Genomic DNA, 22,476 nt, shown 5'->3' with positions numbered 1-22,476 from the left:
ATTAGCAATGAAAAGTCAGCATGGAGAGCTGGTTTCCCATTTTATAGCCAGTGGGGACTTCCTTTTAAACTAATATTAACAAACAGAAGAAAAAACTCCCATCGTTTGGACTGATAGAAAGACAGCAGCAAACACGAGAATTGCAATTTGAGCTCTATTCCGTTCAGACTGGAGACACCTTGGTGGCGTGGGAATCCTGGTGTAATACAAGGATAATATTTATAATAGATAAACACTCAAGGTTGGTTTGCTCTGTTCTAACAATTTCAAATAAGATTTGCCTGAGTATGGACCACTTAATAGGTGCTCAAATCACAATACGAAGAAAATATTACAGACTCATAAAAGATGTAGCTCTGAGATTTGAAAAAAATGGTATTTAATTTTAATAATGAGGCAAAGTATAATCGGGGATATTTTCTGGGTCTGCACTCAGGTGTACTGGACTCGGTAGGCAGCGTGAATCTCAGAAAATTGGCCACATTCCTTCACAGGTGTACATTCTGATCTGTCCAATTTTCTGATCATAGAATTCCTGCCGTGCAGAAGGAGGCCATTCAGCCCATCGCATCTGCACCGCCTCACTTGGCGCTGTGGAGTAGCAGTGCAGACCACTGTGCCACCGTGCCGTCTGATATTTGTAGAATGCAGGTAACCCACCGAGCCTGGGCCCAGAACACCTCCCATAAAGTTTCTATGGCAACGTCATGGGGAAACATTAATACAAAAGCAAAGCACTGCGGAAATCTGACCTTTCATCAAAACCCTTTGAGTGAAGAAACGTGCCCTCATCTTGGTCCTAAGTAGCTGACCCCTGAGACTGTACTGCCTGCTTCTAGCCGGGTGGATCAGCCTCTCAGCGTCTGACCTGTTTAGAGTGTTTATTTGTTTCAACTGTCATCCTTCCAAACCCGAAGGAATGTAGGCCCAGTCTACACAAGCTCTCCAGATAGGTCTGTCCTGTCATCTGAGGAAGGGGGTCTCGTAAATTCTTGCTGCACTTCTCCAAGGTACCAGTTCTGATTAAACTCAACTTGAAACGTTAACGCTCTTTCTCTCCGCAGAAGCTGCCTGACTTGCTGAGCTTTTCCAGCACTTCTTGTTTTAGTTTCACGGGGAGAGACCATCACCTTTAAGCCCCCCCACCCTCTCCAAAATATGCTACATCTTGATTGGTACAAATGTCCCTTCATTGAAGCTGCTCTGACATGCGGAATTCACCACATAACATCACTACAAGGAAGGCAGCCCAGCGCAAGTGGTGTGGAAAATGATTTTGGCCTTGCCTGGGTCACCCACAACCCACAAACAAAATTGTTGGTCTGAGGCAGAATAGTGTGTGGGATACCACAAAGCCTCAGGAATGCGGGATTCAATTATATTGTCTATGTTGATATAGTAGCTTGTGTTTCTATTGTACCTGCATCTCTACTTATCAAAATCTATAATCAGAGCAGATCGCCGGTCGTATTACTGAGTGAATAAAAGGTTACGCTGCTTTATGCTGTGTAATGTAGAATAGATTATCAGAGACAGAGTGAGTGAATGTCCAATTGTCTTTTTATTACGCAATATTCCACGGTTACTTTTGTGGAAATTTCAAGTTGTTGTCTTTATTTGTTTATGCTTGTGGAAGCATGAGCTCAAAAGTATCCCTTAGCATTTTTTAAAGCTCAGGATATGCAGTAAGATGTTCAATGTGGGGTTGTAGGATTCTGTGGGAGGAGCAGAGGAGTGTTGCATTCTGGGAACACTCAGAATGGATGGCATCTTGGGAGTATTGAGGGGGTGCTGGGGAGCAATTCGAGTGGCATCATGGGCAGAAGGGCAGAGCTAAGGGGATCACTGGGACTCAGATGGGAATAGCAGGATGTGAGAGTATTGGGAATGGGGTAGTTTGGTATATAATAGTGGAGTGGGGCCTTGGATTTTGGGAACCAGAGAAATGGTATCTTGATGTTGTGGTGTGGCAGTGATATTGGGGTCTCAAAGCACTTTGGGGGTTCTGGAATATGGATGCAATGGAATAGAAATCACAGGACCTTGGAGGATTGATGGACTATGTAAGCCAAAGGGCAGGGCTAGTAGCTTATGGGAATTGGAAAAGAGATTTTAAGGTGTGGAAGCAATGAGAGTTGAAAGGAGGATTTGAAACAATGAGCAAGACAGAGGAGCCTGAAAACTTGGGGAGCTCTCAGTATGGAACCATTGAACGGGTTGTGCTGGGATCAGGGAGTGGAGAGAAGTCTCCTGAAATGTAGCAATATTGTGACCCATGGTGCATACTGAATGAGTGGCTATGGAGGTGTCGTGGGGAAGGTATGAGGGGTCACAAGGGTGCTGAGGGGGGTAAATGGATGTAACCTAGTATAGAGGTGTATGAGGGGGCGTGAGTTGACATGGGGAGGCAATGGGGTGTGCACATAGGTGAGGGGTGAGGGCTTGCCGGCCTAGAAGCTTCTGAAACAACTGATATAAAAGTCACAGAGAACTGAGGTGTGCATTCTAACCGGCCTGCCTCAACAATCTGTGCTCCTGGGGCCTCCTCCAGGACTTCTGGAGTGGGTGGGCCTGACTTCATACCACACCAACTTCCCGGAATGAAAATTGGGCCATTTAGCATTTGTTTTAATGAGGCGGGAGCGGTGATCAGGCAATTTCCAGATTCAAGCTATTCCAGACTCAAAAGTGAAAATCTGGCCCACTGACTATGAAATTCCTCATAAGCTTCTATCTCACACTAGACAGGGTAGACCAGACAAGAATTACACCCTGCGTCGGTGATTGTGATCAGTAGGATAGCACACTGCATCATTAAGTTTAGGAGTCTCTTATTAGAAGAGACTGGAAGAAGGCCATGAGATTTCTTCAGGACTCAACAGAGAGGGCTTGGTTTGGGCCCTCCCCTTTGCACTCTGGGTGACCTAGCTTTCCTTGTGAAGTTGGGAGTATCGAAGTAGATTGGCTTTAGTGGGCAGTCGAGTGACAATGAAATGTGTGTTATGTTCATGGAGAGATGGAGATAAGATCAAGCTATCTAGATTTTGAGAGAATTGTTAAACATAGCAGATTGCAAGCTCCTTATCTCTAGATCCAGGGGGTAGGAAAACAAATTACTAAATGAATCACTAAATGATGGGTTTCCTGTGGACAGGAAATCATTAAGACAGAGTTGGAAAGTGGCCTGCACGGGGCTCCCTTCTTCTGCAATAGATTACTTCAATGTTTTGATCATAGCTGGGAAATGTCTAAGCCTTGTATGCTCCTGGTGATCTTTAATGCAGTACATATACACATTCAATAAACCAAAGATATAGAACCAGGGAAAAAAAACGCAGAAGAGCATTTTAATCTTTACCATTGCCTTGGAGTTTTCATTTTAGGTAGCTGCTGTTTGAGTCTAATCAAATAATAGACTCAAACTGAGGCAAGCAAACTATTTTAATCTTAGAGAAACGAATAGATAAGCACATTTAAAGTCTTCAAAGTGCTTTCATACAATCTGGACTCTAACACAATTTCATTCTTGTGAGCACTACTTGCTTAACCTGTGACATTATGAGAATGTCAGAGCGCTCAAATTGTCTTAATTTAGCAGGGCAATATTGATGAATTGTGATTTTCATATCCTTCCCAAGAGTGTTTATATCTGGGTTGCTTTCCTATCCTGAGTGGCATTTTCGGGTTAAAGATGGTCTATTGGAGGGTACATTTCAGAAGAGATCGTGTGAAACCAGACAGAACAGAAATAATGGGCTGCATTTCTCAAAGTATTTTGTGGTAGTATGGCTGAGTGGTTTAAGACGCTGGATTCCAGGTTCCAGTTCAAATCCCACCCTTGCCAAAGGCTCATTGGCATTTGAGACACTTCAGTAAATACCTCTGAATGGACGAGTACCAGCTTCACTTTAAAAAGTCTAATTGAAGCGTACCAAATCATCACAGGCCTCAACAGGGTAGATGCAGGAAGAATATTTCCCCTGGCTGGGACTTCTAGAGTCACCTGATAAAGGGGCAGTGCTCCGAAAGCTTGTGGCTTGTGCTACCAAATAAACCTGTTGGTCTTTAACCTGGTGTTGTGAGACTTCTTACTGGGAGTTCTAGAACCAGGGGACACAGTCTCAGAGTAAGGGGCAGGCTAATTAAGAGTGAAATGAGGAGGAATTTCTTCCGTCAGAGGGCGGTGAATCTTTGGAATTAAGATAATCTCAAATATCTTAATTCTCTATCTCCAGTATTCTTTTCTAACTCATTAACACATATGATGTACATTGTTTGTTTAATTCGCTCTGGGATTTTTTAATTCTCATGTTACCAGGACATTGCTGGGTGGATGGATTGATTGGTTTACTGCAGGGAATCTAACAACACCAGGTTGAAGTCCAACAGGTTTATTTGGTAGCAAAAGCCACTAGCTACCAAATAAACCTGTTGGACTTTAACCTGGTGTTGTTAGACTTCTTACTGTGTTTACCCCAGTCCAACGCCGGTATCTCCACATCATTACTGCAGGGAGCCAGGGCTATGGAGATTCATACTCATTGGGCAGGATTTTATGGCCTCGCTTATCCTGAAATCGTAAAATCCTGCCCAAGGTCAACAGACCTTTCCATGGTCTGCCCCTTGCCTGCTCCGATTCCCATGGCAAGCGGGATGGTAAAATTCCGGCCATTGAGTATGTTCAATGTTGACGTCAATAGATTTTTGCATAAGGGTTAGTTTGCTTTGAGGTTGAAGTTGAGCCATGATCTAGTTCAGGCTTGAGGGCCCGAATAGCCTACTAAGCTAAGCTAATGGCCTCCATGCTAAGGTGGCAGCATAGAAGACAAGTTTGCAGAGTTGAAAATACAAGCCAAAATGTAATATAATAAAGGTTAACCCAGGACATTGACAGGTAGACCAGAATTGTTGGGTATGGACCTCACAGAAAGCATACGAATGTCAGAACAAGTGGTAGACAGTTGGTAAGGCCGAGAGAATGTTACAATAGAAAGAAAATATGCGATGTGGTTCTTTCAGCAGCAATAGCGTGGAGCTAGGGGAATTGTTGTCTGTTGTTCCCGGACTTCTGGACAGTTGGAAAAGATCAATACGAAAGTGTTTTTGCAAATGATGAAGGCTAAGGCCAAATTATTAACAACAGGGATTTTAGTTCCTTACATTAGAAAACAAAAAAGGGGAGGGAAACCTTAAAAAAAAATTCTTATTCTGAACGTGCCGCAAAGTTGTTTCTTGACTGTTTCAAACATCTGACCATCTTGGGTCTACTTTTTAGTGGTGACCTATATTACATATTAGAAGCAAAAAGCATCAAGGATCCAGTGAATCTAATGGTACGCTCGTGAGGTTATGAAAACAAAAGGTCAATGCTACAAAATACATTAGGCTTTAAAAGAATAGACTTTGAGTGAAGCAGGATTTTACAATCGGAATTGAAACAACAATTGTTGAAAGCTTTACAGTAGATAAGTGGGAACTATTAAGGGACATGTTGGAGAGGCAACAGTTATAGTTCCTTTGGACTAAATCAGAGCAGGTTATAATACAACAATGTGGTCAAGATGGTACTATTAGGAATAAACATAAGGCTTAAAGGAGCAAGGAATCTTGATAGCAGGCAAATTAAAAATGAGAAAAACAGGACCAGACAACCATGACAAGGCAAAAGAAACTATTGAATATTTGATTTGGTTTATTATTGTCGGTCACATGTATTGGGATACAGTGAAAAGTATTGTTTCTCGTACACTATACAAAGCATACTGTTCATAGAGTACATAGGGGAGAAGGAAAGGATAGTGTGCAGAATATTAACAGGGCATTATTAGAAAGTTTAGAAGGGTTAGAGTTCAATTTTAAGGGCATAGAATGGGAGTAAAAGATGTAATTAGAAGCTATGCTGGGGACAGCTCGCAAGAAGTCACCTCACTTCAGCGTCAACTTTTTTTCTTATATTGCAATTTTTTTAATATTGCAATTCTTGACAATATCTCAATACTTTTCAAATACGTAAATAGTAAACAACTGCTAAAAGAATCCACTGGTTACTTTAAATAAACAGCTGGAGACTGTAATCTGGGGTTAAACTGCACTGGTTACTTCATGACAAGAGGTCCTGTGATGGCGAGGTAGAGTCCCTACTTCTAGGCCAAAACCTCCATGTTTAAGACAAACGTCAGGACTTGATCACCATGGAAACTACATTTGTAATGTGGCCAAACAAGTTGACCCTCAGCCTGTAAATCCTTCCAATATGCCTGATGGCAGGCAGTTTCTCGCTCAGCCACACTGCAGAAGGTAATGGCAAACCACTGCAGTACTTTGTCAAGTATGATCATGTACCAATCCAATGGAAGTCCATAGTTGCCAATGTCCTTTTTGGACCTGGTCCGAGAAAGAGGAGTTATTCCATATGTACCTTGATTGACAGAAGAAGGACAATCGCTAAACAAGTAGTTATGTCCAGAAAGTAAAAGATGAGGAAAAACACTTGCATTAACGCAGCACCTTTCATAGCCTTAGAAAAGTGCTTCACAGCTAACACATTAATTTTAAAATGTAATTATTGCTGTCACACAGGCAAATATTGCAATCAAATGGCACTCATTGGACAGAGAACAAACAACATAGAAAGCAAAATACTGTAAGTGCTCAAAATATTAAAAACAAAAAGAAAATGTGAGAACAGGTCAGACAGCATCTGTCAAGAAATAAACAGTTAACATTTCAGGTCGATGACCTTTAGTCAAGAACTGGGAAAAAAATAGAAATGCAACAGGTTTTAAGCAAGGACAGAGCTAAGAAAAGGACAAAAGGGAAGGTCTGCGATAAGGTGGAAGGCAGGAAAGATTAAATGACAAAAGGGAAAATGAAGGCAAAAGGAGATCATAGAATCCCTACAGTGCGGAAGGAGGCCATTCTGTCCATCGAGCTGCACCGACAACAATCAGACCCAGGTCCTATCCCTATAACCCCATATATTGAACATTGACCCTGCTAATCCTCTGACACTAATGGACAATTTAGCATGGCCAATCCACCTAACTCGCACATTTTTGGAGCGTGGCAAGAAACCGGAGTACCCGGGGGAAACCCACACAGACACGGGGAGAATGCGCAAACTCCACACAGACAGTGACCCAAGCAGGGAATTGAACCCGGGTCACTGGGGCTGTGAGGCAGCAGTGCTAACCCACTGTGCCACCATGCTGCCCTCAGATGTTAAAGGGCCAAACATATCTGCAGGGAACTCAGAGATTTGCAAGAACCACAGACTGGTGATATGGGGAAGACTTTAATTATCCTAATATCCCAATCGATATGGATAAAGGGTAAGTGGGGTGGCGGGGGTGGGATAGGAATTTTTGAATTGTATTCAGGAGAGCTTCCTTGATCAGTATGTTCTCAGTTCAAATAGAAAGAAGGCATTGCTGGATCTGGAAATGCGGTGGCCAAGTGAACCAAGTGGCTTTGTGGGGGATCATTTGGGGTAAGAGTGATCATCCTATCAGAAGGTTTAGATTAATAATGGAGAAAAGCAAGGAACAATCTAACGCAGAAATTTAAAATAGAAAGAGGGCTAATTTCAATGCAATGAGAAGGGATTTAACCAGAATAAAATGGAACCAGAGGCAGAGCTGCAGTGGAACAATGGGGGATATTTAAGGATGAGGTGCCTCAGGGACAGGGAAGTTACATTCCAACAAGGGTGAAAGCCAAGGGAGCCAAATGATGATGACAGAAATAGAGATTATGATGAAACAAAAAAAAAAGGATGCATGATTCATGTTAGTTTCATGTTCTTCAGCTGAAAAGCTGGTCAAACACAATAGGCTGAGAGAGGAAGTGAAGAGGAAAATAAGGATGGCAAAGAGAGAATGTGAGAATAGAATTTCAGTCAACATAAAAAGCAACCTAAAACTGTTCTACCAGCATTCAATTAGTCAACAGGTAGTAAGAGATATGGTGGAATTTTCCATTCTAGAGACTGTGGTGGAATTCTTCTATTTTGAGACCAAGTGTGGTAGCGGGTGATTCTGGCAGTGCCTTTCCCGCTGACCAGAATAACAGGATCCCGGTGCCAGATTCTGTGCTTGGAACCTCATTGATTATGTACAGGTGAGTTCCCCTCTGAATCTCCTAGCAAGCTGATTCGTTCATTCGCTCTCAGTTGGTTTGTTCAAATGCGCCATATTTAAATACCAGTCCAGCACATTCATATCACTCTCTTCATTCCAGCAGTCGTCACCAAACTGTGCAGGATGACAGCAACCCAGAGGGAAGAGGCTAGCTGCCTCAAGAAGAAGTCTGTTCCTTGATTCAACCACCCTCCCCCCTGAGCCCATCACCTGCGAGGCACTGTCATGTATCTGCCTAGTGACAGCAGTAGCCAGCATACAAGGGGTTGATGAGATGCAGCCTTTCCCAGTACTGAGATCAGCAGACGCAATCAGGTGTAAATAGACATCTTCAGGAAACAGATTACCTAGATGACTAAGAAATCAGGGGAGTTATACAGATGCTAATTTTGAGAGTGACAGAATATAAGAGATGCAGACAGCCCAAATACACAAAGGGGATAATCACAGAGGACCCAGGGTATAATTGGCAGCACCTGCAGAACCAGGCAGGCTTAAGTTTTAAGTTTATTTATTAGTGTCACAAGTAGGCTTACATAACGCTGTAAGGAAGTTACTGTGAAAATCTCCTTGTCACTACTCTCTGGCACCTGTTCGGGTACAGTAAGGGAGAATTTAGCATGGCCTATGCACCTATCCAGCACATCTTTTGGACCACGGGAGTAAACCGGAGCACCCGGAGGAAACTCATGCAGACATGGGGAGAACGCGCAGACTCCGCGCAGACAGTGCCCAAGCCGGGAATTGAACCCAGATCCCTGGCACTGTGAGGCGGCAGTGCTAACCACTGTACCACTGTGCCGCCCCGCTCGCTTAACATCTCACAGCCGAGAGGCCAGTCTAGTGTCTAACAGCCAGAAAGACATTGTAACATCTAAGAGCTGGAAAGTCCAGTTTTACAGCTCAGAGTCTGAGAAGCCATTTTAACATCTCAGGAGTCTTAGAGCCAGGATAGTGCAGGAACCTGCGCAAAGGCAGTTTAATGTATCTCCTGGACCAGGAAAAGACATTTCCCAGACTTAATCATCCGCCTTGTATTATGTGGTAACTATAAATTGGATGCAACTTGTACATTTATTTAATTTGGATATTATTTGGGAAGAGAAAAGTCTTAAGGAGTTCAGGAATCACAATATATATATTTTGGAACAAGGCATAATTTCTATATAAATTGTGTGTGTGTTTAGGAGCTCATATATTTAATTGTCTTAGAGTGTTATAGTCCCAGTTGTGCGTATTTGTCTTTTCTTTGGTTTAATGAACAGTCTTTAGTAATTGTAGCTAGACTTGGAAGTTGGTGTGCATTTTGGTGATAGTGACCACAATTCGGTTACGTTCACCTTAGTGATGGAAAGGGATAGGCATGAACCTCGGGCCAGTGGTTTTAGCTGGGGGAAGGGTAATTATGAGGCTATTAGGAGAGAATTAGGAAACATAGGTTGGACTAGGAGATTACAGGGACTGGGAACGTCCGACATGTGGAGTTTTTTCAAGGAGCAGCTACTGCGAGTCTGTGATAGGTATGTCCCTGTCAGGCAAGGAGGAATTGGTAGGGCTAGGGAACCGTGGTGCACCAAAAAAGTTTCTTTGTTGGTTAAAAAGAAAAAGGAGGCTTATGTTCGGATGAGACGTGAGCACTCGGGTAGTGCACTAGAAAGCTTTAGATTGGCTAAGAGGGAGTTGAAGAGCGAGCTTAGAAGGGCTAAAAGGGGACATGAGAAGACTTTGGCGGATAGGGTTAAAGAGAATCCTAAGGCGTTCTATAGGTATGTCAAGAACAGAAGGTTGGTTAGGGCAAGTTTAGGGCCAGTTATAGATGGCAGAGGGAAGTTATGTGTGGAACCGGAGGAGATTGGTGAAGCATTGAACCAATATTTCTCTTCGGTGTTCACGCAAGGGGACATGAATATAGCTGAGGAGGACACTGGGTTGCAGGGGAGTAGAATAGACAGTATTACAGTTGATAAGGAGGATGTGCAGGATATTCTGGAGGGTCTGAAAATAGATAAATCCCCTGGTCCGGATGGGATTTATCCAAGGATTCTCTGGGAGGCAAGAGAAGTGATTGCAGAGCCTCTGGCTCTGATCTTCAGGTCGTCGTTGGCCTCTGGTATAGTACCAGAAGATTGGAGGTTAGCGAATGTTGTCCCATTGTTTAAGAAGGGGAACAGAGACTTCCCCGGGAATTATAGACCGGTGAGTCTCACTTCTGTTGTCGGCAAGATGTTGGAAAAAATTATAAGGGATAGGATTTATAGTTATTTGGAGAGTAATGAATTGATAGGTGATAGTCAGCATGGTTTTGTGGCAGGTAGGTCGTGCCTTACTAACCTTATTGAGTTTTTTGAGAAAGTGACCAAGGAGGTGGATGGGGGCAAGGCAGTGGACGTGGTATATATGGATTTTAGTAAGGCGTTTGATAAGGTTCACCATGGTAGGCTTCTGCAGAAAATGCAGATGTATGGGATTGGGGGTGATCTAGGAAATTGGATCAGGAATTGGCTAGCGGATAGGAAACAGAGGGTGGTGGTTGATAGTAAATATTCATCATGGAGTGCGGTTACAAGTGGTGTACCTCAGGGATCTGTTTTGGGGCCACTGCTGTTTGTAATATTTATTAATGATCTGGATGAGGGTATAGTTGGGTGGATTAGCAAATTTGCTGATGACACCAAAGTCGGTGGTGTGGTAGACAGTGAGGAAGGGTGTCGTAGTTTGCAGGAAGACTTAGACAGGTTGCAAAGTTGGGCCGAGAGGTGGCGGATGGAGTTTAATGCGGAGAAGTGTGAGGTAATTCACTTTGGTAGGAATAACAGATGTGTTGAGTATAGGGCTAACGGGAGGACTTTGAATAGTGTGGAGGAGCAGAGGGATCTAGGTGTATGTGTGCATAGATCCCTGAAAGTTGGGAATCAAGTAGATAAGGTTGTTAAGAAGGCATATGGTGTCTTGGCGTTTATTGGTAGGGGGATTGAATTTAGGAGTCGTAGCGTTATGTTGCAACTGTACACAACTCTGGTGCGGCCGCACTTGGAGTACTGTGTGCAGTTCTGGTCCCCACATTACAGGAAGGATGTGGAGGCTTTGGAGAGGGTGCAGAGGAGGTTTACCAGGATGTTGCCTGGTATGGAGGGGAGATCCTATGAGGAGAGGCTGAGGGATTTGGGATTGTTTTCGCTGGAAAGGCGGCGGCTAAGAGGGGATCTTATTGAAACATATAAGATGATTAGAGGTTTAGATAGGGTGGATAGTGATAGCCTTTTTCCTCTGATGGAGAAATCCAGCACGAGGGGGCATGGCTTTAAATTGAGGGGGGGTAGTTATAGAACCGATGTCAGGGGTAGGTTCTTTACCCAGAGGGTGGTGAGGGATTGGAATGCCCTGCCAGCATCAGTTGTAAATGTGCCTAGTTTGGGGGCGTTTAAGAGATCCGTAGATAGGTTCATGGACGAAAAGAAATTGGTTTAGGTTGGAGGGTCACAGTTTTTTTTTAACTGGTCGGTGCAACATCGTGGGCCGAAGGGCCTGTTCTGCGCTGTAATGTTCTATGTTCTATGTTCTATGTTCTAATTGCTACACGACAACTGGGCTGGTTATTCTCACTGGGGGTTTCGCGTGACTCCACACACTGTTCCAAAACCAAAATGAAATAGCACCACAAACTGTTGTTTCAAGTTGGGATGCCCTTGCAGATAACATTCACATAGTTCATGACAGACACCCATGCCCCACTTGGACCTCTTACCCACCGTGTCTGGAGTCTTCATCCATCCTCTTTCAGTGGACAATGTGGTATCACCCCCTTGTTTGTAAGCTGAGGTCCAGTTTCCCTCCCCTCGGTCTTCCCTCTTCCTTCCATTACTCTCAAATGCCCTCCAAAATGGAGGACAATCAGGGCCGGGCAATAAATGTTGGCCCCCAGCCAGCGGTGCCCACATCCCATGAGGGAATTAAAAAGAAAGAATAATCCAGAGAACTTGCCTCCATGCATTTTCAAAGATATTGAAACAAGCTAATGAAACTTCGACATTTTCTTACCTTTTCTAAATTTGAGCACAGTTCTGAGGATTGGACAGTGGCTAATGGAGGGTCAAGAGACCTTCAAGATTGTTATCGATAAAACGGTTTGAAGTCAGACAGGGGAACATCTTTGAAATGATTTTGAAATCTAATGGGTGAACCTTTCTGAAAGGATAGTTGGTATGGATTCAGGAAGGTGTCATGTTTGAGTAGCCAGCTGCGAATTTTCAAGCCTACTGCCGACATGGTGGTCAGGAGAAATGCAGCTGATAAATGCTCGAGCTTTCAGTAAGCTTTTGACAAGGTTCCACCTAAGTGATTAATGGCTACGTAACAATCGGCCCTGCTGGTCAAAGCAAGGCAATTCACGGCAAGAATTGAGATATTTTCATGTGAAGGGAGTTACACAAATACAAGTATGATTGCTTATAATTTATGGCAAGAAGTCAAGGTGTAGGAAGAGAAATATGTCGTTAAATAGACGTTTGATTTAAAACCAGAGAACAGAAGCCCCCTGTAAAGGAGAACCTATAAAATATTTGGAGATTAAGATCAGGACACCCAGGTATGAGGTTTGAAGCTCTTACTATTTTCCAGGTAGATTAAAAACCTAGAAGGGTGTGTCATAGTCAATTTGGAATAGATAATATGCATTGAAATGGCTTGCAGATATTTGGGATAAAAATACATAGGTGAAAGGGGAATGAGAAAAAGGTCAGTCAGATGCCACTCCTGTTGTGCATCACGTATAATCCACCTGTGGTCAGGTGACCCATGATCTCCAGGATTATTACAGAAATATTGATATCAGCCAACTATTAAAGACCGAGGAACAGCCGGTCCCAACCTTATTGAAAGAGTATTACCAGCCCTTTCGGACAAACTGTTCAAATACGGTGATAGGGACCTGCAAATCCTTGGATGCGTGTGTCAGAAGTAGATAGCCAGTTAGATTTGAAACTGTACTTAGAGATTTAAGACTGTTTACTGAAGAGTCCTGTGAAGAGATTGATAGAGTTTAATAGTAGAGTCTGATAAATATTGTTTTTCCTTAATAAGATGTTCAGTAAAGTTGTGTTGCACCTTCAGCTGATTCTTGTCTCCTTTGTCTATCTTACCGTATAACATGCCTGAGTTAAAAAGGGTTACTGCAAACAGGTCAAGGTTAGTCAGGGTACATTTACCCACCTTTCACTTTACAACATGCCCTATTGTACATTCTACCCCACTTAATTAATCACTTCAGGAGAAGTTTTGTAAAATTTCTCCCTCAATGATAGTTAACAGATCTTTCTAATGACTACCTCCCCATACGGCCCTATTATTCAAATTGGCCCAATCACAGAGTGATCATTAAACTTAATGTAGTATTTGATCATTGCGGTATTTACCTATCTCTATAACTTGCGTTCCGATCCAAACGGCCACTCACTGTTTTCCTCCAAAGGAAGTCGGCTATGATATTGGGATTGTCTCCAGCTGGCAATCCTCTGGCAAACTAACCTGCCTGAGAATCCTGAGATCCCAATAACAGGGCGGCATTGCTCCCAAACCTCTCAACTCACAAACTTAGTCGACCATTCCCCGTCTTTTCCTGCTCTTTCTTTGTCCCATCAACTTCCACATTCCTCGGCTGACATGCAAATGGTTAAGTGGAGGAAGCAGAGCGACATTTTTGTTCATACCCGCTGTCTGTAAAACTGACCTCTGCTGTGGTCACATGTATTTCTCACGCTTCACCATCCTTCACAAAAAAGATAGATGCCGACACAAAGCTGAGAACATTGCTTTATACTAACATCTCATTATTCATTAGAACGGAAATGCCCCCCACCCCCCACCATTCCGCGCCCCATGCTTTTGAGAGTAGCAAGCATAAATAAGACTAAATAAGGCGTCTTTTTTTTCCCGCAGGCACAAAGAAATTATTCCAACAATGAAGCGCTTTTGCTGCACCCTCTGAGGTGACCTTACCGGTGTTGCCTGGTGTCGAGCTACATGGCAATGAAAAATTTACTAAAATACCATTGGTGATACTTGCCATACTGCATTAATTGGGATTTAGCTTCTCTGCCACGCCCCCCTGTAGCATTACAATCTTCCATCACTGCAAATAGTAGGGAGGAATTAATTGTTTAAAATCATGTCATTAAAATCTACTAATGTGACACATCGTAGCACTAATGCTATCTAGCAGGCCTACAAAAAGAATCAAATTCTGCCCCCTGATATCTAATTCATTTCTTAGCACGGCATTTCAGATAGTATGACTATTTTTCAAAATACCACAATGACTCTCAAAACAGTAATTTCTCTTTATTAAGTTCACCTTTGCCATGCAAGGCTCCAAATTAAGGAACGTGAAAAGACAAATGCGTGTGACAAGTTTATTTTTAGATGTAAATAATTCATTAATATACAGCTTGTGTTTATATTAATATCTTGAATGGTACAGATCTTCAATTAGGCTCTGTTTGCACTGCTACTCAGAACAGCACACAGCTCCAATTAAGCAATGTTAATGAACTTACCCAGAGTAAATCACTGGCTTCATTGGTATCCTGACTGAAACTGAGCTTCAATTAAGCTTTGTTCAGATTGGGGGACAGAGTCGGAAGCAGATTCAATTATGCTATGTTTACAATGACACCCAGAACAATACAGTGCTGGTACCCAAAGCAGCACAAAGCTTCAAATGATGATATACTGCATTCCTAAAGTAATACAAATTCAGCTGGACAGTGTTGATAATGCTGCAGAGCTCAATTAAACTGTTGACTTTGGTACACAGAGGAGGACATCAACATTAAGTTCATCAGAGGGATATAATTGGGCAATCGTTGTACATCTTAGATGTCCAAACACAACCTTTTTTTAAAGTCTAAGTTTATTTATTCGTGTCACAAGTAGGCTTGTGACACTACTAATGCTGCAGTGAATTTACTGTGAAAATGCTTGTATTGCAAATAAAGGGTCGATTTTCAAACAAGACAAAAACTTGCTCTGGGCTGCAAGCAGAGAATGGTCAAGGATGAGCGTAATGTCGGAGCTTAATTCTTCCTGAAATGGTGCAGTCTCTGTGTAAAATATCAGGCACATGCCAAAATTGCAATCATCCACTTACACTGAAAAAAAATCTCACTTGCTTCTTGTGCAGTAATTCTGCAACAGCCATGGGGCGAACCATCAGAGACTCCTATTCTTTCACTCTCTCAGTGTGTTCAACAGCACACAGCTGATGAAAAGAGCAGAGTATGTGATGAGAATGCCATTTGTTACTCCTTGCAGATTTCAGTGCTTGATTGAACTACCACTTTTTTTTCCTCCAGTAATTGATGGAAATTGTCTAAAATGGGATAAGAGAAGCTGAGAGGAGCTGAAACAAGCAAAGAATATTAAAAGATAAATTTTAAATATTTAACTCTGTACTCCTTATTGTAACACTAAACGATACACCATGACATCAATTGCACACAACTCCTCCAGCAGAGAAACTACATTAAATGCCCTCTGTGCAAGCCAGCTCTTGCATTAATACATTTGTTGTATCTTTCTAAATATATGGCTTTCAAGAGAGTGCCTGATGTCATCAGTTGCCGTAAATCATTTACACTGCAATGTATTAAAGCCATAAAATCGTGTTTTGTTTTACTTTTAGACCATAATTGTGGGCAATGTCAAATCCTAAAAACTGCCAGCTTTTTTGATAGACCACAGAAGTAAAACTACCATTTAGAATCTGTCAGGCCAATTAGCCAAAGCCTTTACTCTATAATTTCTTGATTACAACCTATATCATTTAAAAATAGGCCAGATGTTGAGGCTTTATAGTCAACAACAATGGGGGTGATAGACCAATGTGCAGTTTTATAGCAATAAATACTTGAAGTAACACTGGGGGGTGTGCTGCAAATTCAAGCACTCAGCATCTTAAGAAGGGAATTTAGCAGAAACATCTTTAGCCAGAGCAAGATTAGAATATGGAAGCTATAGCTACATGAAGTGGTTGAGGAGAAAAGCACGGGGCATTAAAAGGGGGAGGCATATGGAGGTTGGAGGGAGAAAGGAATAGAAAGATATTCTGCTGAAGTGGGGTGTTGAGCATAGATACGTGTTGACTAGGTGGACAGATGTGGACCACACGGTGATTAGCACTGCTGCCTCCTCGTGCCAGGAACACAGATTCATTTCCCAGCTTGGGTCACTGTCTGTGTGGAGTCTACACGTTCTCCACATGTCTGCGTGGGTTTCCTCCCGATGCTCCGGTTTCCTTCCACAGTTCGAAAGACGTGCTGGTTAGGTGCATTGACCATGCTAAATTCTCCCTCAGTGTACCCAAACAGGTGCCCAAGTGTGGCAACTAGGGGATTCTCACAATAACTTAATTTTAAGGTTAATGTAAGCCTACTTGTGACACTAATAAAAATTAGGGTGGGCACAGTAAGAAGTCTCCTGACACCAGGTTTAAGTCCAGTAGATGAGTGTGATGACTTCTTACTGTGCCCACCCCAGTCCGACGCCAGCATCTCCACATCAAAAAATAGGTTGGTCTGTTTGTAAAGTCGATGCAATTTTACAAAGCATCAGCGGTGTATTAAGCCAACCAGTTAGTGCACAGTTTTGATTGCAATAGTTTATGCTCTAAATAGACAAGTAATAAGATGTTTGATTCTCAATAGTATGCGAGTACAAATAGGCCAGTGGAGGTGATTGAGAAAACGGACAACCACAGAAAGTGAGGAAGGCTTACAACCCAACAAAATGGCCTTCACTGTGGTGGTCAACCTGTGTGGAGATTGCTCAGCAGTTGAAGGTGGTTTTAGCTAAGAGACGGTCAAAAATGGCTCAATGTTGTGAACCAAAGAACAAAGGAGATTGCTTTGAACCACTAGGCCAGAGGAGTAACTGTAGGAGATCCCCAGTATATGGAACAACAGGGTTAGAAGAATGTTCACAGCTGTTTAGCCTGGATTTGTGACTAGAATGACAGCAGAATGAGTTCTATTCCTGTCTCTGGTAAAAAAAAATCTTTTCTGCATCTGTTTTGCCTTCAAAGAACATCGTAATCAGACTGATGGCATTTATTAATAGATTCGCAGAATAATACAAACGCTTATGACATTCATTCTGTCATGTACTAACCATCTTGTCAATACCTAACATTTATGTTGCTCCTTATATTGCTGAGAAATTCTGGTGATACATTATAAATAAAAAAAAAACCTTTATCTCTTCACAGATGATGGTCCAGATATCAATAATGCCCAGCAGAAAAACAACAGACCATAACCAATCCTAATGACTGTTACTGTTCCAGGCACCTGCACAGATACTGAAGTAGTAAATGATATTGAGCCATTGCGACACAAACACTCACATGATGTTTCCAATGGTTGAAGGTGAATGGAAGAGGCAAATGAAATATTACAGGAATCATAGATCGAGATACCAATAGAAGAGTAGATGATTATGGAGCCTGATCTTCAAAGTAAAATGGTTTGGAGTGGTAAGATACTCAAACTGCAAAGTGGATCAGAGGTTGGAAAGGTCCTTCTCTGACATATGCTACAGATGAAACCATTGAATATCTGCACAGAAATCCATATGGAGGAGGTGATATTAAATTGATGTACTGTGTATCTATATTAAATGGTAAAAAATTGCAGCATGCTGCTGTGCAGAGGGACCTGGGTGTCCTTGTGCAGGAATCTCAAGGAGTTGGTTTGCAGGTGCAGCCAGTAATTAAGAAGGCAAATGGAATTTTGTCCTTTATTGTTAGAGGGATGGAGTTTAAAAACAGTGAGATTATGCTGCAGCTGTATAAGGTGCTGGTGAGGCCACACCTGGAGTACTGTGTACAGTTTTGGCACTGGAGGGGGTGCAGAGGAGATTCCGGAGTTGAGAGGGTTGGCTTAGGAGGAGAGACTGAGTAGACTGGGGATATACTCATTGGAATTCAGAAGAGTGAGGGGAGATCTTATAGAAACATATAAGATTATGAAGGGAATAGATAAGATAGAAGCAGGGAAGTTGTTTTCACTGGCGGGTGAAATTAGAACTAGGGGGCATAGCCTCAAAATAAGGGGAAGCAGATTTAGGACTGAGTTGAGGAGGAACTTCTTCACACAAAGGGTTGTGAATCTGTGGATATCCCTGTCCAGTGAAGCAGTTGAGGCTACCTCATTGAATGTTTTTAAGACAAGGATAGATAAATTTTTGAACAGTAAAGGAATTAAGGGTTATGGTGAGCGGGTGGATAAGTGGAGCTGAGTCCATGAAAAGATCAGCCATGATCTTATTGAATGGCGGAGCAGGCTCGAGGGGCCAGATGGCCTACTCCTATTCCTAGTTCTTATGTTCTTATATTTGGTAAGCTATTCAAAAGACCCTGAATCCAACCCACCTTGTCCAATGAGAATGGAGCACGCGGGGCTGATAAAATATCGGCAGTGTGGCACTCATATTGTGTAGATGTCTTGCTTTTGTCAGGCACCTTTCACCCAATATATGAAACTCTTGCCTAAGGTAGGCGAAGGCCATACTGACATTCAAAAGTTATTAGGTGTAATTTTCTCAAAGAAAATGGCAACGTGTCAGGTTCAGACGAGGCCCCACCACCTGGCCCTGCCCTTTTGCCCGCAGTAGTGCCAACCTGGCAGTACTAACCAGGTAGTGTGCCAGGGCACTGTCCAGCCATATCTCTGATCACCCGAGGTGTGGGGGGGAGGGGGCTACACTGGCCTCTGTGCCCCAGAGTGGTCATCTTCACTGCTGGAGACCAGTAGTGTTTCCCGCTGGCGTGACATTAGACCGGCGGGGGCCAGGAAGATCTTAAACTGGGATCTCCCCGCCGCAAAGCCCGTTATGGCGCTGTCGTGACAGTATCCGGCCATAATGGGGTTTGCACCGGCAGTGAACGAACCCTGAAATTTGCCTCCCATCATTGGAACATTAATCGGCCTCTGACGACATTTTAACCAACAGCAGTGAGATCAGTGGCCCAGTGCTGGTCTTCAAAGGGAAACACTGCCCCCACGATGATGAACAGGCCCAGAAATGGTGTGTTCCCCCGCTCCCTACCCTCATCCACCCATCTAGTGGAGATCATTCCCACGAGTCCCCAACTTCCTGCTTTATTCACCCAACTTCCGCCCGTCAGCCTGATGGATTTGTTGCCAGATCTGGCCCATTTAAACTGGGCCTGGGAGTTAAAACGGAATGGGCCTCTCTCATCAACAAGCTGGAAAGGGCGGGAAGCTTGCCCTCTGGCCCACGCTCGACACTCTCATCAAGTTAAAATGAGTGCTGATGTGCTGTGACTGAAGTCCAAATTTGAGATGGAATTTAACGGCCCTGTCATGGCTGGAGAATGTGGCAAGCGGTTCAAAATTCAATTGACTTTGGCAGGATGGGGCAGTAGAAGGGGCTGTAAAATAGAGCCCTTGGTCTTCAGGCTGGTTCTGAAATGGCATTGCTTTGGAGAGAGAATGCAGTCATCCATTCGGTAAAACTCATAAATGTCCATTGACTTTGCTTTGGCCTGATTGCTACCGGACAGAAGAATACTATCAATAGAGGCAAATCTTTAATTATTATAAAGTTTAAAGTTTATTTATTAGTGTCAAAGTAGGCTTACATTAACACTGCAACAAAGTTACTGTGGTAGGTTCTGTGTTCGAGAATTACATGGGGGTGGGGTCAGGGGTGCCCATTGTCAGGTCGGGCCAGAGGGTGGGTTGGGAGGTGAGGGCCCTTTGGGAGATTGGGTGTGGGCGGTCCCTAGGAAGAAGTGGCAGGGTTTGGCGTATCCCGTGCAGGGCTCGGTCTGGGTATTTATAATAGTTACATCCTTCTAACTATTTCATTAAGTTTATTACATTTATTTATTTGTGTCACAAGTAGAATCATAGAATCATAGAAACCCTACAGTGCAGAAGGAGGCCATTCGGCCCATCGAGTCTGCACCGACCACAATCCCACCCAGGCCCTACCCCCACATATTTACCCGCTAATCCCTCTAACCTACACATCCCAGGACTCTAAGGGACAATTTTTAACCTGGCCAATCAACCTAACCCGCACATCTTTGGACTTACATTAACACTGCAATGAAGTTACTGTGAAAACCCCCTAGTCGCCACACTCCGGCGCCTGTTCGGGTACACCGAAGGAGAATTTAGCATGGCCAATGCACCTAACCAGCACGTCTTTTGGACTGTGGGAAGAAACGGGAGCACCCGGAGGAAACCCACACAGACACGGGGAGAACGTGCAGACTCCGCACAGACAGTGACCCAAGCCAGGAATCGAACCCGGGTCCCTGGTGCGATGAGGCAGCAGTGCTAAGAGGAATCAAAGAAGAATTGCCCAGCACATCGTTAGGCTTCCCGGCAAATGCAGCCAGGGATTTATGACCCTTCATATTAATATGAGCAATATGGAATTGATTGTGGGAAACCCATTAAAGTAACTGGTTGGCGCCTAAGCATTTGAAAATGTGCCTAAGAGTCATTGAAATAAGATGGGTAGTCAGGTAATTTTATTTCACCTCCAGTCCAACTGAGCTTTTTTTGACTGTTTCACTAAACTATCTCCCCGCTCTCTCTCCCCCCCCCCCCCCCCCCATCCCCCCCACCCTCCTCTGAGCAAATATCTAGACACTACACCCATGATGTGGTGCGCCAACTTCTCTCCCTCCTTATATATTTTCATATCCTGAGCTCGAGCCATTTCCTGCTAATCCAACCCATGACACGCACACAATCAGCCTGCGGATTTTCTCCTTCATTCAAATCAAAAGCCATGGTATCTGTTTCGATGCACCATTTACACCTGGTGAACGTGATGTGATAATGGGCCTGATAAGTTGCTTGGCTCCATTCATTGTATAAATATTTCACCCAACAGGTCTTGGCTCACTTACATTTCCTTCCTCTGCAAATCAGCGAAACAGCTACGGAAGTCCACAATCAAGACTAATACATGATGACAACAGGAAAATAGCCATTTCAAATTGGCTTCTATTTCATGTGTATGTTTATAGGACAGCCTGTGTTAATCAAGACTTGTAAACTGTAGAAAAGCTAATGCAGGGCGAAGAATTGCTCTTGTCATTATATGTAGCAACAATATAAAATGCATTCAAAAGGACCACGTTTCCAATGTTATTTCACACAGTGACCCAAGGTATCTCCCTCCATTAGTAACATTGCTTTATTAGTGAAGAAAAATGTTTCCGACTTTTTAATCTTGGAAACAAACAAAAAGCAGAGTATACTGCTACGACTGTGGTGCGATTTTATTATTCATTCATGGGACATGGGCGTCGCTGGCTGGTCAGCATTTATTGCCCACCCTAGTTGCCCGAGGGCAGTTGAGAGTCAACCACATTGCTGTGGCTCTGGAGTCACATGTAGGCCAGACCAGGTAAGGATGGCAGATTTCCTTCTCCAAAAGGACATTTGCGAGCCAAATGGGTTTTTCCAACAATCGGCAATAGTTTCATGGTCATCAGTAGATTCGTAATTCCAGACATTTTTACTGAATTCAAATTCCACCGTCTGCCATGGCGGGATTCGGGTTTCCAGAACATTAGCTGAGTTTCTGGATTAATAGTCTAGCAATAATACCACTAGGCCATTGTTCTCCCCATACACATCATAGCACTCTCATTATCATTTTATTTTGATGAGGGCGCTATGTCTATTTTTCCAGCTGCTTTGACTCACATTACCCTATGACCTTTCAAAATAATCCAGACAAATTAAAAGAAAAACTGCAGTTATAATTTCTTTTGGTGGGGGGCTGGGAGCGGGTGACACTCACTCCGATTGATGAGTGTCTTCCTCTCAGACTCCAGTTGAAACATTGCCATCTGCAGCTGCCAAGAATATTGCCCATGTTAGCACTGCTGCCTCACAGCGCCAGGGACCCAGGTTCGACTCCCGGCTTGGGTCACTGTCTGTGTGGAGTTTGCATGTTCTCCCTGTATCTGTGTAGGTTTCCTCCCACAGTCCAAAAGGTGTGCGGGTTAGGTGGATTGGCCATGCTAAATTGTCCCTTAGTGTCAGGGGGACTAGCTAGAGTAAGTGCATGGGGGTAATGGGGATAGGGGCTGGGTGGGATTGTTGTCGGTGCAGACTCAATAGGCCGAATAGCCTCCTTTTGCACTGTAGGATTCCATGATTCTATGTGGCCCCCACACCACTGGCAGTCTGACTCAACATCCAACTTGGTAACGTTGGATTTGAAACCCAAAGTTATTCCTCCAAAGAAGTAATTTCACAGTGTGGATCTAATGTGAACACTTTGTTGGCAG

The sequence above is a fragment of the Mustelus asterias genome, chromosome 12 (assembly GCF_964213995.1).
Source record: "Mustelus asterias chromosome 12, sMusAst1.hap1.1, whole genome shotgun sequence".
Lineage (NCBI taxonomy): Eukaryota > Metazoa > Chordata > Chondrichthyes > Carcharhiniformes > Triakidae > Mustelus > Mustelus asterias.
The sequence above is the reverse complement of the archived record's forward strand: the minus strand, read 5'-3'. Positions refer to the sequence as shown.